Source organism: Acartia tonsa, chromosome 7 (genome assembly GCF_053477335.1).
Source record: "Acartia tonsa isolate MP-2025a chromosome 7, ASM5347733v1, whole genome shotgun sequence".
Lineage (NCBI taxonomy): Eukaryota > Metazoa > Arthropoda > Copepoda > Calanoida > Acartiidae > Acartia > Acartia tonsa.
In genome coordinates this window covers 19,098,066-19,111,536 of record NC_137266.1, presented here as the reverse complement: position 1 = coordinate 19,111,536, position 13,471 = coordinate 19,098,066, and positions in this window count along the sequence as shown.

Sequence of the window (13,471 nt, the reverse complement as noted above, 5' to 3'; positions counted from 1 at the left end):
ATCCAACAAAATTGCAATGAGAGGGTCTAAATGTTTTTCTTAATCCAAATTCTACATTCCCTGGCGGTTCCAGGGATATATCAGTAAGGCTTGTCGGCTGGCCAGAAAGCTTTTAACAGGCGGCCGACTAAAGGCCGGATTTAATGGTTATCAATCAACTGTACAAAGTAGCGATTTTCGTTTTTTTGGCTAAAACTCATGCAGGGAGTTGTTTTTTTTGGGATAAGCAAGTTTGTACAACTTATTGGGGGGGACATTTCTTTACTTAAGCATTATCCGCCACAGGCGAACCATTTGGCCGATACGCGCCGCCAAAGGCGCAATTTTTGTGATTTTTAAAAAAAATTCGTTTTTTTGCCCCTTTAGGGGATGACGGAGTCGTTTTAGCGACTTAGGACACTTCTTCAACAATGTTCAACTTTTTGAGGTGGACATTTCTTTACTTAAGTATCATTCAGCTCTAGCGGACCCAGGGGCGTCCAAGCTTTTTTTTTGGGGGGGGGGGGGTAAAATTTTTTTAAGGGGGGGTTAATTTGGTTTTGGGGGGGGTAAAATGGCGTGCAAAGCGCGTCACGAATTTTTTTTACCCCCCCAAAATTTTTACCCCGGGGGTAAAATTTTTTTAGGGGGGTATTTATCCCCCCTGAAATCTGTTAGCATGGGTAAAATTTGTTTACCCCCCCCAAAATTTACCCCCGGGGTAAAATTTTTTGGGGGGGTAATTTAAACTTTATTAAAAATTTAGTATTAAAAATGCGCGCGAAGCGCGCAAAAATTATTTTTGTTAGAGATTTTTTATTTTTTTTGGGGGGGGGGGTATTTACCCCCCCAAAATTATTTGAGGGGGGGTAAATACCCCCTCCTAAGTGGTTGGGGGTGCCTACGGCACCCCTAGGGTAGGGGTAAATTTTAAATGGGGGGGGTAATCGCCCCATTACCCCCCCCTTGGACGTTTATGAGCAGACCGTTTGGCAGTTATTCGCAGCCGAAATCGCAATTTTCGGCGATTTTGTCGTTTGCGAGGTTTTAAAGACTATTTTTGAGGGGAAGGAGTCATCCAATCAAGATAACTCTTAAATACTTTTCATTTGCAAATTAAATTGGTTACATTTCATATGAAGTAAATTTTTTTGTGCGTCCAACTGGTTTTGTTCCATTTGAAATTTAAAAATTATTACTTTTTAATTATAATTATTTTTTTCTTGCAATTTTAAAATTTTAAAACACTAATTGTTAGTACATCATAATTTTGATAATTATTTCCACATTTCAATCACTGATATTTACTACTTGGTAATTTTTTTTCTAATTTATCTTTTAATTAGGTATCTGATTAATCTTTAATGATAATTACTTTGTAAATCTGAATACTTATTATTCATCTCTAGCAATTATTTATAAATTAAAAAGTAATAAAAATTACTATAAGATATGTAATAGGTTAGGTAATTCAATTGATAATCAAATAAAGTAATTTAGAAATGGTGATAGTTACTACATTATAAAAAAAAGTATTGATCAAGTAGTAATAGGATATTTTACATGGTTAATAATGATAAAATCATAAATAATAAGTAATAAAAAGATAACGATAATTAAAATGAGTTATTATTGATAGATTTAAAATAGGTTATATAATATAATTTATTGATTGATTTGTAATAGGTTATATATGATAATTAATACTTATAATACTATAACTGAATAATAATAATAACATAATCATAATTATTATGTATAAATATGGTAAGATAATATAGTTCATAATTATAGTGTTATAATTAATAATAAGATAATTTGGAGCCTGCGGCTTAAAAAATTATTTCACCCAAACTTGTTTCTTGTGGGGGGAAAATACATTTCATGGGGTTGGTGTAAGTCGTAGTTGTTATATTTTTTTTTAAATTTCAACTGGAACAAAACCGGTTGGACGCACAAAAAAATTATGTCACATGAAATGTAGCCAATTAAATTTGCAAAAGAAAAGTATTTAATAATCATTTTGATTGGAGGACTCCTTTCCCTACAAAATTGCCATTGAAACCTCATGAAAGGCAAAATCGCCGAAAATAGCGATTTTGGCGGCAAATAACAGCCAAACAGTTTGCCAGAGGCTCATAATGCATAAGTAAAGAAATTTCCGCCTCAAAAAGTTGAACATTATTGAAAAAGTGTCCTAAGTCGCTAAATCGACTCTGTCATCCCCTAAAGGGAGCAAAAAACTAAAATTTTTTGAAAAATTTCAAAAATCGTGCCTTTGGTGGTGTGTATTGGCCAAACGGTTCACCCCTGGTGGATAATGCGTAAGTAAAGAAATGTCCGCCCCAAAAAGTTGTATAAACTTGCTTTTGTATGTCAATCCCACAAAAACAACTCCCTGCATGAGTTTTAGCCAAAAAAACGAAAATTGCTACTTTGTACAGTTGATAACCATTAAATCCGGCTTTTAGTCGGCCGCCTGTTAAAAGCTTTCTGGCCAGCCAACAAGCCTTAATGATATATCCCTGGAACCGCCAGGTTATGCAGAATTTTTGTTAAGAAAAACATTTAGACCCTCTCATTGCAATTTTGTTGGATATGGCGTGTCTTAAAGACCAAAGTCAACCTAAATTCTGAAATGTATGTATAAATCCGTCAAATTTTTTGGATTTACCAACTTTTTTCAAATTGACATAAGTTTGTCAATTTTCAACCTTTTTTTCACATTTTAAGTTGTTAAAATTATCTTCATTACCTAAGCTTTTTGTTTTTTGAAAAATTATTAATGAAAAATGGAATTTAAAGCATATTTTTTAAAATTTTAGATGAAATTTTGATTTTTAAAATTTTTTTTGGGGGGCCGGAAATGGCCGGAAACCGGTCAAAAGACCGGATTTTAACCATTTTTTCAACTCTAGGGGTCATATCCATTGTTGAGGAATTCAGATAAGACGTTAAAGCAAAAATCATCATTGGGGGGTACCCAGGAGGGGGCTTGATTTACAGATACCCCCTAAAAACCGGAAAAAAACAGTTTTTTATAAAAATCCCGGCCGGTTTTGGCCGGAGCCGGCTCAAATTTTGCATGGAGTCATCCTTTGGTATTCCCCACAGTTGATACTTGATCTGGCAAGATCCCAGAAAAGTGTGGTATATCTAGGGGGGGGGGGGGATTACATTAATTAGAATTAATACTTTGCTCAGACTTAAACAAGCATATTTTTCCAGACAGACAATAATATATACCAACATATTACATATACTTATATTTATGTATATATAAATACTAGACCAGTTCAGTAACAATTTTTCTTTTGAAAGAGAGAAAGAAGGAGGGAAAGAAAGTTGAAATACTAACTTAAAATAATTATATAAAGATTACAGGGTATAGTTTACAGAAGGAATGGCAGACAGACAGACTGATTGAACGTCAGATAGTCAGATAAATAATAAACAAACAACAAATCTCTTACAGATTAATTTAGGCTGATTAATGATCCGTTGGAGAATTTTTTAGAGTTGCTGCTTTGAAACAATGAACAAGTCTTGTGTTATAAATATCATAAATATATTTATCTTATACATTATTACTGTACACAGTACAGTTCAAGGTGTTACAAAAAAAATTGATAGAAACTAATATTATTCAGTCATTAAAGAATAGTCTTGTTAGAAGACAGATTTGTTATAATTGTTTTAATAAAGTCAGCAGCAATCTATATGATGCTTATGTCATTTAATACCTATATTTGTGACAACTTTTTTTACACGAAAAGAATTTGTTCTCATATTTTAGTATTATCTAATTTGACTGTTGTTCGGCCAAATGAAGCAATATTCCTTTTCTGTTCAAAAACCCCTGGAATTAAGAAAAGTAACAAACAACCAACAATTTGATTGTATGACCTTTGCCTGGAAGTCTCAACTGTGTAGTGTGCATGGTAATTAGTTGTGCCTGATTATTGGATAAGACATTCCTCCTACTCCTACTTAAAAAAACGGCTAGAGGTACCATTATTATTTTTACAATTGACCAAATGCACTATCATTGCTACTAGTAACCTAAAGCTACCATGTAACACTATTCTAATAATGCATGTAAAAATCCATAATTTAAGATCACCCTGCATAATAATATATATTTAAGAGAATTGCTCATATCTCCCGTCTTTATGGAAATATTTTTTCTTTTTATATTCTTTGATATGTTTATTGTTTCTTGGCTTTGTGGATATATATTGCACTTAAAACATTTGCCAAACATTGTATTAGTTTTTAGTATCTGTTAGGGAATATATTTACTTTATTTTCTAACTAGCGGTTACGCCATAGAGTTGGTGGTACCCTCCCTCAAAATAACTATGAACATTCCCGTGAGCTAGACGATTCTATATTGTAAAGGAGAACCATATCTGTTCAGCGGTTGGCGAGATACTTCGGTACAAATACGCAGCCAGAAATACTTTTACTTTATTTTTAGGTTTCTATAATTGTTGTTGCGGTCTTTCTGGCCTTTTTTAAAATTTTTTTCTTCATATTTATTAAAAAAGAAAAAGGTTTTACCCCAGGAGTAAAATTTACATCATGATTTTAGATTTCAGTGTATGGAAATTACCCTATTTTGTAAAAAGTAATTGCTGGAACCATGGTGCGAATCACAGTGAACTTTTTTTGTTGGTATCAGATAGTTAATGCCTCAACTTTAAGTTACATGTGGTTAGCTTGCATGCCTTTACTTCTAAGCATAGGCGTCCAAGGGTGGGGGTAAAGGGGTGTCTACCCCCCGTCAAAATTCTATCCCTCCAACCTAACATTTGAAACCCCTTATTTTTCCCCCCTCCGAATTAAAAGCTTGGACGCCCCGTCCAAGAATTTACCTCTCACGAGATTGTTCAGTCCTTTGACAAAGAGATAGATAGACACACAAACACATCCTTCTTTTTAGAGGTTTATTCCTTATGGTGACAAAATAATATTCTATATCAATAATAATCTATGATAAAAATTCCATACTACAAGTCACAATAATGGATTTATTATTACTTGGATCTTACACCAGATTATCATGTACTCTAATAAAGTGTAACTTGTAGCTAGCTAAATAAGCGATTTTCCCCTCCATCCACCACATTTACCCAATCTCCTCCCTCCTACTTGAAAAAACTAACCAATAAATGATGTCCATGTTAGCAACCTAAATTGACGACAATTCTACCCCTGTCATAATATCCAGGTATATTCTATATCCAATGTCACAATACAATACGATAATTGAATATGTTTCACATAATACCAGGGATTAAGGGATTTCTCCATTAAAGCATTTTTTCTGATATTCTGCATTTAGTAGCTGGTTCAATTTTTATAAAAAGAATGGTTGTAAATTAATTAACCCGACAATGACTTTTCTCCAGGGAGTAAGGGGACATTAGGCTGTTTATTACACTAGTCCCCAAAGTTTTATAATAACGTTGGCTTACCAACTTAGGAGACTTTTGATTGGTTGGTTCAATAATTCTAGTGTATTTTAATCTACAGCATGGATAATTTTGAGTATCATCATTGGGGATGTACATCAATTTATAGGACATTGTCTTATCCTTTTATATCCCTGATTTCCCTGACAGAATATAAAGAACAACACAGACATACTGTAAAATACTGTCAAAGTATATTTTCATACTGGATACAGCATATACATATGTGTGAATATATTATTGACAGGGGAAAATTTATAATATGACCTTCATTTATTGGTCTGTTCGTTCATCCAGAGGGGAGGTAATGGGGTAAAGGGGATGAATGCTGAGTATCGTTATTTGGTATTATCCTCTTAGAATTTTTTTTTCAATTTTGAAAATTTGAGTACCCTCTGTGTGAGCTCCCTAGCCTGCCTAGCCGCAGCGCTCGGCTCCCTAGCCTAAAACCTAACCTAAAATAGTTGTTCGTCGTTGTCCGGGGGGGGGGGGGGTACTCAAATTTTCAAAATTGAAAAAAAAAATTTCTAAGAGGATAACGCCCGTTATTTTATTCAGCTTCTTGCATCTCTTTATCAGATTACGTGAAAATCCGGTTACATCATCATATAATTATTAATATATCAATTATTTCCATTCTGAGATAGATACAGATATAGTAGTTTTAAGGTTAGGTTAAGTAAAGTTTAAAAGAGCCCCGTAAGACAATAAGAGCAAACTTCGTGAAAATGGGTCTGTAATACGATGTTACATTTGATTATTCAGTATGGCTGGAAACCGGTTCTAATCCAGCGGATAATCGGTTTTGAAGACATACTGGAATAATCATGCCTTGCCTTGTTTCTATTGTACTGTTACATATTCTATAAGAAAATCATTAATTAATCCTGAATGAATATATTGCATGTAAAACAGAAGAAAAAAAATCTTTCTTACTTTTTTCTAAAGAAGAATGTTTTTTTTTCTTCTCTTGTAGTCTCGCCCCTAGTTCTTTATTCATAGACAAAAGAGAAATGTGACTGTTACATTAGCACCTGCAGCTAGGGAATTTCTTAATTCTACCCTGGAACAAAACTAAACTTCCCAAAAAGTGCTATTGGAATGATCGGTTCAGCTCTTTAGGATATCTTACTTGACATTCTATCATATAAAGTCGTAAGGTTTTTTTTGTCTGAAACCGGGTTCTCCATGTAAGCTTTACATAATGTTATTTTAAGGCATTTTATAAAGTTTCAGAATGGTTTTTGGCTGGTTTATTGCTACCTCCCTATCTCATTGAATACAGGGCACTTAGATGCTAGGGACGGAAATAATAAATACAGACAGGAAAATAAATCCTGATTTCAGAAATAAGCTGATATAAATAATTATGAATTTAAATCACCAAACCTTTGACATAGGCATATGACAAAATGTTAATCTTGTATTGGCTTTGGCTTGGTTTATATCAATTAAGTATCTGGATGGAAGGGTTAGTCGGTTAGTGGAAAAACAGCTTTCCCTATTTTTCTTCTTAGTTGACTCAAAACTTTGGGTACTTTTATTGCATTCCGATTTGTTGGTTTCATCAACTAATAGTCTAAATCTACAGAAGATTTTCATCATATATATCATTTGGGCGTCAATCCCTTAAGATCCCCGAGTTTATTTCAAGTTTTCTCAATGGATTTTTTAATTGCTTGGATTTTACACCAGGCTATCATGTACTCTAATACAGTGAAATTTGTAGCTTGCCTAAAAAAACGATCACCCCATTCAACCCTTACCCTATCCCTTCCCCCTTCTACTGGATGAACGAACTGATCAATACTGGATGTTAATGTTAACAACCTAAATTGATGACAATTTTAACCATGTCATAATATCCACGTATATTCTACATCCATTGTTTTTTGTTGAATGTTTGCATTGCAAGTTGTTCAGTTGACACTGTAGCAATTCTTAATAATAAAGTTTGATAGCCTGATATCTAGTTGCCGAATGTGTACGCAGTTTCCTGGGTGTTTCCTCATCCTCGCTCAATATTTACTACTAGCTACAAATCTTCAAACTTCCCTTAAAAAAATCAAAATTTGAATGTGTAAACGATTTATACAATATACATTATAAATTTGAATTTTTTAAATTTTGATTTTTTTTTTTGAAGTTTGAAGCTTTTTTAGCTAGTAGTAAATATTGAGCTAGGATGAGGAAACACTCAGGAAACTGCGTACACATTCGGCAACTAGATATCAGGCTATCTAAAGTTTTTATTGTGGAGTTTATACAATGATGCTTAACTTTTAAAAATAGATTATAGCTTAATAACTAAGAACCAAGATTACCAAAAAGGATATAAACGGTTAAACACATAAAATATGCTCGAAGAAAATTTTAACCGACAAACGAAGGCCTACAAAGTATATGGAATAGTCATTACTCAATAATGCACAGTTATCTCGCAGTGCACATAAATGCACGAAGAAGCTTCATCAGTGAAGCTTTTACTGTGTATTATTGGTTCTTGAATATTCCAGATTATCTATAGGCCGCTGAACACGGTGTGCAGGCTTGACGTCTACGTTCAGCTGTTTGGCAGCTTGAAGCTTTAAAGGTTAACAGATTTTTTTGGAGATAATCGTTACCAGGAACAGTTTACCGTCCACTGCATTAGATCCGATATTTAAAATTAACAATTTGAATATTAGTAGACTTTTATTTTATATTTATTTTTATGTAATTTTGTAGAAATAAACTTTCCTAAACTTTTAAAACAAGTCTATTGCATTTCTTATTTCTTATGCAGTTTTCAAAAAGCGAACATTTTCCATATGCGGCCTTTCTGTATGTTCGTCTATGTATGTACAGCGCTGGTCGTTTATGTATCAGCAAATTTTAAAAATATAGCTTTTTTCAGAAGTTGTTTAAATAGATTTTCAACTTCACTAACTTTCTAGTAGGTTTTTAGGGACATTGGGCTGTTAATTAAACTTTTATTAAAGTTTTATGGTCTCGTTATCTTATTCGTTGGCTCAAAAAAAATTATTGAAAGCAATAGATTTAATTAGATATGTGCATTTATGTAATACTATTCGGGTTCCGGGTGGTTTTAGGCTATTGTCATCCTTGTTCTTTTTTAGTGCAAAATTTTAATACATTCATTGGAAACTTATAACAAGACTGTCACAATTTTGTTTAACATTTTATAACTAACCATTGTATGCCTACAGTTTAAAATGACAATTCAGTGACACACCAACACCAAACCTTAACGGACAGACAAACATCTTAATGCTTTTCCTTTTTTTATAACTTTAAAATGCTAGAGCTTGTTGATGCTTTGACTTATTTTAACATATCTTTTCTTGTAATATTCCTTTAAAACTAAACTTTACTACATTTAGGGTTGGTCCGTCTTTCCGTCCGTAACGGATAGATCTTTAATGTGGCATGTTTAGGCTTTATATTTGTTAATGAATGATCATATGTCTTGCCTTCTGATTTATTTAGCTTCACTTTAATGGATGTTGTTATCCTTGTCATATAGTAATCAACAAAGATGATACTATGATTGAATTGTTAAAATTGTAAATAGAATTGTAGTTGAAAATAAAAATAAACAAGTATAAAAACTTTCATAGAAGCATAGATAAACAAATCAAACAAAGGTACAATGAAAATGAATTTTAAAGTAACAATGCACTCAATAATTATGAAACAGCATATTAATAGTTTTTTTTAAATTGTCCTATCGTAGTATTGGATTAAGCCTAATCATCATTTGAATATCTCTTGTCCAAATTTATTGTAAAAAGAATTGAACATATGCAACTGATCTTGTCTTGGTACGATGCTTTCCCTCAAAGTTCCTAGCGAGCACAAGCCTAACTTATTTTCAATTTATCAATTTATATAAAAATCAAGGGGGAAGTTTCCAAAATGAAAAAAAGTTTCCAGGTCAAACACATTAGTCCCAAACGTCGGAGTGGACAATCGCAGGAGTGTTAAAATATCAATTTAATTAAGTATTTCTATACAGATTAGGTTAGGTTAAGATACGAGTGTACAAATAAGCCCCCCGCAGGGGTTAGGCATTAAAAAAACCTATAAGTTGGTCTAAAATAAGTAAGGTCAGGTTAAGTGCCCACTCCTGCGTTTTTCCTAGGACCGAAAAAAAGCTTTGCTTATAACAACAGGAATAATAAACAAAGATTCCCCATAACATATTCAAGGATGACATCAGATCAGGGAGGCAGGGGACATTGGAATGGTACATAAAGTTTTATCACCACTTTATCGTATTCGAAGGCTGAAAACCTATTATTTAATTTCGATTGGTTGAATCAAATTGGAAGATTTCAAAATTTTAAACCACTACTTAAACCACTATTTTAAAGAAGGGGTGCTATTGTTTATCATCATTAGGGATATATATTGATTTCTTGTTCATTGTCTTATCCCTTAAGATCCCTGAGAAACACCCCATAAGATAATAAAGGATGGCATTGGCCCTGAAACCAAATGTTTTCAGGGCCAAATATTTACAGGAATCAGAGGGATATGTCAACATGCGATTTTTTGGTTGTAAAGTAACACAAAATCCTCTGTCTTTTCATTAGAAGAGAATTACCCATTGTTTTGGATGACGAAGACCAAACTGCATAACTTTTGCACCACTTTTGATGTCATATTCTCCATCTCTTTTTTAGGGGTTTCCTTTCCCACTTCTCCTATCATCTTCCTCATTTTATGACGTCACAGGAATCAAAAGTGACACAAAAGTTATGCAGTTTGGTCTTTGTCTTTTGGATGCTTATTCTAGGTTAGGGGAGGTTTAGTAAAGGTTAGAAGCAGCCCGCATGTTTTGAGTCTCTTGCATGGGCCAGAAATAAGTTTTTTTCTTAAACATTGAAAATGATGGAGGTTTTTTGTGGTTCATAAATATGTTAGAGTTAAAGTAACAGGTAATCTAATACCTGACAGACAACCGACCTATACACATTTTATAGATATACAATTCTTTTTCTTCATTGTCAACTAAATAGTTTTAATAAAAAGTGGACACAGCTGACATAAAACCAACAGCCTTTAAAATCATTCAATTTGGACGAACGAACTCTGAATATAGAAAAGCAACGTTTTTAAAAAACAGTTATAGTAAAAACTTATTCTGCATGAGGATATTGTTTCATACTCTATCCCTTTTTCTATGATTTGCTCAAATCAACAGAAATAAAAGTAATAAAATTATTATTGACGAAAACCTAAACCCACAATTGGTCTTAAGTACAAATATTAATAAAAGTTTAATGTTGATTTAAAAAGAAAACATGAGCTTTCATAAGGCGCAGCTACTCTATAACTAGTGTTCGTACGACCATTTGTCTGACAAAATCATATTATATGATTTTTTTTTACTTTTTCTAAGCTTGGTTCAATCATATCTACCTAACTGAAAATTTAATTGTTAATTATGTATATCTAAATTCTTGAAAAATCTAAAACCTAGCTACTCTACTAATGATCCAATATAACTATTGGGCAGGTTTGCCTGATATATAGCGAATAGATCATGTTTCTAAACCAGGGCTCGGCAATAGTCTTACTTTGAGAGGTAGGGGACATAGGAATATAAATTATAATGGTATCCAACGTTTTTAGAATTCCTTTCTATAATTCGTTAGATATAAACTTAAGTACTTTTATTAAATTCTTGATTGGCTGGCTCAAACAAACTATTTTACCAAAACGTTTACTCTACAAAAGGTGAAATTTTGTTTATCATCATTGGGGATGTACATCAATTCATGATCCATTGTCTTATCCCCTAAGATCCCTGCTAAATTAGGTAATGTTATTTGAACAGTATTCTTTCTATAAAGTAGTAAGGTTTATTGTCTGTAGCTTATGATTTCAATAACTACTGAACCGATTGAGTTCTCCATTTTGTAGAAGCTTCTACTAGGTCCTTGGATGGCTTTAGGCTATTCAAGTTTTATATCTAAGTTTGGTTTTAGGCTATTTTCCTACATTCCTTACTTCTTCGAATACAGAGCTCCTAGATGCTAGGATCGCAACCGCTAGTATATGTACTATACTTGAAAATATAAGGCAAGGTTATTTGAACAGTATTTTGTAAAATTATATACTGTACTGGAAAGTATATAATTATGTAGTTGCGGCTAATTTTCAAACTACTATCATTTTAGCGGCTGAAATCTGCAGCTAGTTTGCAGATTAATAAAAATTAAGCGGCTGCGGCGGACGGTCCCTGTTTTAAATGATGACTAGGTGGTCTCTTCTTATGTCACGATCTAAATTTTCTTTATCCCATTATGTTTCATATTTCTGCAGCTAATCTGTAAATAACAATGTCTGAATATAATACGTAGTCGTATACAAATATGCTAAATTAAGTATCTATAACAGGTCAGGACCTGCTACTGAAGTGTGTAATTATGATATCATTATAGACTGTCGATTTGTCGATGAAATATTAGCTATTACCTCTTATCATTATGGCGATATAGTGTTCAAAAATATTATTAAAAATAGGATTTTTTAAAGAATTGATGTCGATATTATCTCATCCATGACCCTCTTTGTTGAAGCTATATAGTCGACATAAACCTTTCTCATTACATATCAATAGAATGTCATCAGTTTTGACAGGGCTAACCTCCTTTATTATTTCTAAATGAGTAAATTAAGGGCTTTAAAAATAGCATGAAACATGACGCAAATGATACTTTTAATGTTCACGATCGAACAACACCTTGCAATAAATCTGTTTTGTCTTAATCTAAGGCAATGGACAATTAATTAATTTAAATCTCCAATAATGATGAACAAAATTACCTATCAAAATTATTGAATGAAAAGTTTTTTAACTATTAGTTTGGAACCAACCAGTCGAAATCCAACAAAAGCATCCAAAGTTAAAGCCAGCGAATAATATAACTTATAAAACTTTGAGTAATAGTGTAATTTATAGTCAAGTGCTCCATTCCTTCTTGTCTCAATTGCAACTTCAAAGAAAATCTTATTCTTCGAATAAACCTATTCTTGTTATATATATTGTAAACATTGAACATATGATACTTTGTTGAAGTATAGTAGCGCAACTACTTCTTCACCTGTCTGTCTGTCCTTCATACAAAATTAGTTTACGCGATGTACAGTACAATGTAGCCTAAAATCTACATATATTAATATTGAGAGAAAAATGCATCCTTTTTAACTGCTTATGATGTTATCATATTTTTGGAAGAGGGGGAAAGTGTAAAATTTCAGAAATTTAAATTCTCTAAAAGGGAGGGGATGGATTCAGCTTAAAACCTGCCTGGGACAAATATAAGTTTATCAGAAGATTGTTTAAGATATCCTATGAACGTAATATACACATCTGCATCCTACTACTTTGTGAATAGGATTTTAAGGATAAATCCATTTTAATCTGTTGAATAGAGTTGTTTATGATTCCACTCTTCTGTTATCGTAGGTGCGTAGTAGAATATTAGACAAATTAGAGGATGGTTTCCCTTGAAGTGCCTAGTCCAACACACATTCCCCCCTTATTTTGAAATAAATTGATGAGAGGGGAAGGTGTTTTTTTGCAGGTGTTGCAGGGAAAAGGCATATAAGAAGACTATCCCCAATTATCTTTAAAAATAAGAGGGGGGGGGGGGAAGTAGGGACTTTAAAGAAACTTTTAAGGACAATAATTATACATTTAATGTGCTTTTTGCTACAAAGATATGTCAACTATTCCTTAACGCGAAACCATTTAAAACCATTATAAACGATTAAAGCGAAACATGCATTAAATGAATACTAGCTCTATTCTATGTCTATTAGGGTAAGATCATTTCTAGCCACATGTCCCCTAAATAGATTCTTATGATGATGATAAGGGTAGCCAGACAGGGATCTTAAGGGATAAGACCATGGATGATAAATTGATATTCATATCCAATGTTCAACAAATTATCCCTTTCTGTAGATTCAAATTATTGGTTAAAAAGTTTGGACGCTAC